This window comes from Oncorhynchus mykiss, chromosome 15 (assembly GCF_013265735.2).
Source record: "Oncorhynchus mykiss isolate Arlee chromosome 15, USDA_OmykA_1.1, whole genome shotgun sequence".
Taxonomy (NCBI): Eukaryota; Metazoa; Chordata; class Actinopteri; order Salmoniformes; family Salmonidae; genus Oncorhynchus; species Oncorhynchus mykiss.
The window spans coordinates 8,394,822-8,400,897 of NC_048579.1; positions in this window are offsets into that span (position 1 = coordinate 8,394,822).

Here is a 6,076-nt window from a genome sequence, read left to right on the forward strand (position 1 = left end):
CCCCCGAACATGACGATTTGGCTATCGCCTTCTGTAAAAAGAAGGCAACACAATTACCACCCCATCGAAGAGGGGGATTGTGCGATAAACCTCCAGGTAAATGCCGCACTTCCTATGAGTCATGTGTATCCCCTGTCACAGGAGGAGACGGTGGTTATGGAAAGATATGTCTCTGAATCTCTGAGGCAGGGGTACATTCGGCTCTCCACGTCACCCGCCTCCTCGAGTTTCTCTTTTGTGAAGAAGAAGGAGGGTGGTCTGCGTCCGTGCATTGACTATAGAGGTCTAAGTTCTATTACGGTGGGGTACAGTTACCCACTACCTCTCATCGCTATGGCGATTGAGTCATTTCACGGAGCACGCTTCTTCACAAAACTAGATCTCAGGAGCGCGTATAACTTGTGTATCCGGGAGGGAGATGAGTGGAAGACAGCGTTTAGTACCACATCAGGCCATTATGAGTACCTTGTCATGCCGTATGGGTTGAAGAATGCCCCAGCAGTCTTCCAATCCTTTGTAGACGAGATTCTCATGGACCTGCACGGGCAGGATGTGGTGGCTTATATCGATGACATTCTGATATATAACGCCACACGCGCCGCACATGTGTCTCTGGTGCGCAGAGTACTTGGGCGACTGTTGGAGCATGACCTATACGTCAAGGCTGAGAAATGCGTGTTCTCCCAACAGGCTGTCTCCTTCCTGGGGTATCGCATTTCCACATCAGGGTTGGTGATGGAGTGTGACCGCATTGCAGCCGTGCGTAATTGGCCGACTCCCACCACGGTAAAGGAGGTGCAGCGGTTTTTAGGGTTTGCCAACTACTACCAGAGGTTTATCTGGGGTTTTGGGCAGGTGGCTGCTCCCATTACCTCACTGCTGAAGGAGTGACCAGTGCGTCTGTGGTGGTCGGCTGAGGCGGACAGAGCATTTTGTCGCTTGAGGACTCTGTTTACCGAGACTCCCGTGTTGGCTCATCCGGATCCCTCTTTGGCATTCATAGTGGAGATGGACGCATCCAAGGCTGGGATTGGAGCCGTACTCTCACAGCACTCGGGCGCGCCACTGAAGTTCCGACCCTGCGCTATCTTTTCGAGGAAGCTCAGCCCGGTGGAGCGAAACTATGATGTTGGAGACTGGGAGTTGCTGGCTATCGTAAAACCTCTGAAGGTGTGGAGACATTGGCTTGAGGGGGCTCGGAGGAAGATCGGTCAGGAAGTCCCTTTTCTCATCTGGACTGACCACCGTAATCTGGAGTACATCCGGGCGGCGAGGAGACTGAACCCTCGCCAGGCAAGGTGGGCCATATTTTTCACCCGATTCAGATTTACGATTTCGTATAGACCAGGGTCCCAGAACTCTAAGGCAGACACACTCTCCCGTCTTTATGATACAGAGGAGCGGTCCATCGATCCCACCCCCACCTTCCGGCCCCTTGTCTGGTGGTATCGGTGGTATGGGAGGTGGACACTGACATCGAGTGGGCATCTCGGTCGGAGCCTACTCCACCTCAGTGTCCAGCTAGACGGAAGTACGTCCCGCTTGGTGTTTGCGACAGGTTGATTCGATGGGCTCACACGTTACACCCCTCTGGTCATCCGGGTATCGATAGGACGGTGCGATGCCTTAGGGGGACGTGCTGATGGGCCACTTTAGCTAAGGACGTGAGGGTTTATGTCTCTTCCTGTTTAGTGTGCGCTCAGTGCAAGGTTCCTAGGCACCTGCCCAGAGGGAAGTTACAGGACATAGTTTCTGATCTGTGTCCCCAGTTCAAGTCCCGGGTTTGGAGGGCGTTCATGGAGCTTCTGGGTGTCTCGGTCAGCCTGACTTCTGGTTTTCACCCCGAGAGTAATGGGCAGGTGGAGAGAGTTAACCAGGATGTGGGTAGGTTTCTGCGGTCGTATTGCCAGGACCGGCCAGGGGAGTGGGCGAGGTACGTTCCATGGGCAGAGATGGCCCAGAACTCACTCTGCCACTCCTCAACTAACCTTTCGCCCTTTCAGTGCGTGTTGGGGTATCAGCCGGTCCTGGTACCGTGCCATCCGAGCCAGACCCAGGCTCCTGCGGTGGAAGAATGGGTGAAGTGGTCGAAGGACACCTGGGAGGCCGTCCACGGTCACCTGAAATGTGCCGAAGGGCAGCAGAAAGCGAGCGCTGATCGCCACCGCAGTGAGGCCCCGGTGTTCGCACTAGGGGACTGGGTCTGGCTCTCGACCCGAAACCTGCCCCTCCGCCTGCCCTGCCGGAAGCTGGGTCCGTGGTTTTGTGGGGCCATTTAAACTGTCTAGGACATAGGTTCCGCTAAAATTCCGCTGAAAAGGCAGCGCTGGAAATTCAAAAATATATATAACAGAAATACTCATCATAAACTTTGATGAAAGATACATGTTCTACATATAATTAAAGATACACTTGTTCTTAATGCAACCGCTGTGTCAGATTTAAAAAAAACTTTACGAAAAAAGCATACCATGCAATAATCTGAGACGCGCTCAGAAATACACGTCATAAATATTCCCTTACCTTTGATGATCTTTCATTAGAATGCAATGCCAGGAATCCTAGTTCCGCAATAAATCATTGTTTTGTTCGATAATGTCTATTACTAGTGTCCAATTAGCTACTTTTGCTAGGCTTCATTCCACGTTCTACTGACTGTTGACATCTATTGGAAGGCGTAGGAAGTGCGAACAGATCCATATCTTACTGGGATGTGAATAGGCGATGAGTTGAAAATCAACCAGCCCCAGAATTTCCACTTCCTGTTTGGAAGTTTGCCTGCCATATGAGTTCTGTTAAACTCACAGACATAACTCAAACAGTTTTAGAACTTAAGAGTGTTTTCTATCCAATAGTAATAATAATATGCATATATTAGCATCTGGGACAGAGTAGGAGGCAGTTCACTATGGCCACGCAATTAATCCAAAGTGAAACTGCTGCCCCCCTATCCCTAAAAAGTTAGTCCCGAGGAGAATAAACAAGGTGTGTTATAGGTTACAGCTCCCCATTATTACCGTATTAACCCCTCGTTTCATGTGTCTCTCCTCAGGCCGGTGGTAGCTGGTCCGCTTCACGAAGCTGAGGTGCGGGAGGTCTCTCCGCCCCCCCCCCCCCCCCCCGGAAATCGAGGGGGCTCCGGCGTATGCAGTGCGATCCATACTGGAATCCAGGCGTCGGGTAAGGGGCCTGCAGTACCTAGTGGATTGGGAGGGGTACGGTCCGGAGGGCAGATGCTGGGTGCCGGTGGAGGACGTCTTGGAACCATCTCTGCTGAGTGAGTTTCACCGCCTACATCCGCATCCCCCTGTGCCTCGTCCTCCGGGTTGTCGTCGAGGCTGGCGTCGGCGCGCTGCGGGAGCTGCGCATCAGGAGAGGGGTACTGTCACGACTTCCACCGAAGGTGGCTCCTCTCCCTGTTCGGACGGTGCTCGGTGGTCGTCGTCGCCGGCCTACTAGCTGTCCTACTAGCCAGCCTACTAGTCTGTCTGTTGTTGTTATCACCTGTGTCTGATTAGTTATTTCGGTGAGTTTATTAACCTCCGCTGCTTGCTAGTCTTGCGGAGGTTGTGCGGGATGGATTTTACTGTGTTAGCTCTGTTTGCGCCACAGGGTTTTTTCCTCACAGTCGGGTACTATATTTAGGAATAGAGTTTTCTCCTTCGTGTGTTTCATGATTTTCCCCGCCTCTTGTTGGTGGGTTGGGACTTATAATAAACGACTGTGCAAACTGAAATTCCTTGCTCTCCTGACTCCTGCACCTACTTCTTCTTAGGAGGCAGCTAGCACCACTGTGCTTGAAAATATGGAAAGTTGTACTCAGTAATATGTTTGGGGCAAATCCACTTTGTATTCAGGACAAAAAAGTGAATTGCTATACCACATTTTTTTGCAGCTGTTGATCCGTCCTCAGTACTCCCATCACAGCCATTAAACTCTGTAACTGTTTTAAAGTCACCCTTGGCCTCATGGTGAAATCCCTGAGCGGTTTCCTTCCTCTCCGGCAACTGAGTTAGGAAGGGCGCCTGTATCTTTGTAGTGACTGGGTATATTGATACACCATCCACAGTGTAATTAATAACTTCACCATGCTCAAAGGGATATTCAATGTCTGCTTTTATTTTTTTTAAACCCATATAACCAATAAGTGCCCTTTGAGAGACATTGGAAAACATCCCTGGTCTTTGTGGTTGAATCTGTGTTTTAAAGTCACTGCGTGACTGAGGGACCGTACAGATACGTTGTCTTTGTGGCTTACAGCCACACAACTTATTATGTAACTTGTTTTGCAAATGTTTACTCTTGAACTTATTTAGGCTTGCCAAAAACAATGGGGTTAAACCCTTTTTGACTCAAGACATTTCAGCCTTGTTTTAAATGTAAAACAACATAATTCCACTTTGAAATGATGAGGTATTGTGTGTAGACCAGTGACAAAACACCTACATTTAACTCATTTTAAATTCAGTTTGCAACACAACAAAATGTGGAAAAAGTCAAGGGAGTATAGTACAGTATGTACGGTACCTTCAGAAAGTATTCAGACCCCTTGACATTTTCCACATTTTGTTACGTTACAGCCTTATTCTAAAATTGATCAAATTGTTTTGTTCAATCTACACACAATACCCCAGAATGACAAAGCAAAAACTGTAAAAAAAAAACAAACATCACATTTACATAAGTATTCAGACCCTTTACTAAGTACTTTGTTGAAGCATCTTTGGTAGCGATTACAGCCTTGGGTATGACGCTGCAAGCTTGGCACAACTATGTTTGGGTATTTTCTCCCATTCTTCCCTGCAGATCCTCTAAAGCTCTGTCAGGTTAGATGGGGGCGTTGGTGCACAGCTATTTTCAGGTCTCTCCAGAGATACTTGATCGGGTTCAAGTCTGGGCTCTTGCTGGGCCACTCAAGGACATTCATAGACTTGTCCCGAAGCCACTCCTGCGTTGTCTTGGCTGTATGCTTAGGGTTGTTGCCTTGATGGAAGGTAAACCTTTGCCCCAGGTCCTGAGCGCTCTGGAGCAGGTTTTCATCAAGGATCTCACTGTAATTTGCTAGTCTCCCAGTACTTGCTGCTGAAAAACATCCCCACAATATGATGCTGCCACCACTATGCTTCACTGTGCTAAGTTTCTTCCAGACGTGATGCTTGGTATTCAGACCAAATAATTCAATCTTGTTTTCATCAGACCAGAAAATCTTGTTTCTCATGGTCTGAGAGTCTTTTGGTGCCTTTTGGCAAACTCCAAGAGTGGCTTCCGTCTGGCCACTCTACCATAAAGGCCTCATTGGTGGAGTGCTGCAGAGATGGTTGTCCTTCTGGAAGGTTCTCCCATCTCCACAGAGGAATTCTAGAGCTCTGTCAGAGTGACCATCGGGTTCTTGGTCACCTCCCTGACCAAGACCAATCTCTCCCGATTGCTCAGTTTGGGGGGTTGAGTGTATCCGATGTGAAATGGCTAGCTAGTTAGTGGTGGTGCGCGCTAATCACTCTCTCTCTCTGAGACCTTGAAGTAGTTGTTCCCCTTGCTCTGCACGGGCCTTGGAGCGATGGGTAATGATGCTCCCTTTGGAGGCAGTTGTTGATGTGTGCAGAGGGTCCCCGGTTTGAGCCCAGGTAAGTTCGAGGAGAGGGACGGAAGCTATACTGTTACATAAAGAATGCCAGTTTTATTGCTTCTTTAATCAGAACAGCCATTTTCAGCTGTGCTAACAGCTGGGTATTCTAATGATCAATTAGTCTTTTAAAATGATAAACTTGTATTAGCTAGCACAACGTGCCTTTGGAACACAAGAGTGATGGTTGCCTGATAATGGGCCTCTGTACACCTATGTAGATATTCCATAAAAATTCTGCCATTTCCAGCCACAATAGTCATTTACAACATTAACAATGTCTACACTGTATTTCTGATCAATTTTATGTTATTTTAATGGACGAAAAAATGGCTTTTCTTTCCAAAACAATGAAATTTCTAAGTGACCCCAAACTTTTGAACGGTAGTGTATGTCATGGGTCACTCTTAGTTTTCCTCTATTGTGGAGATGCCCATGTTGACCCTCTTAGTT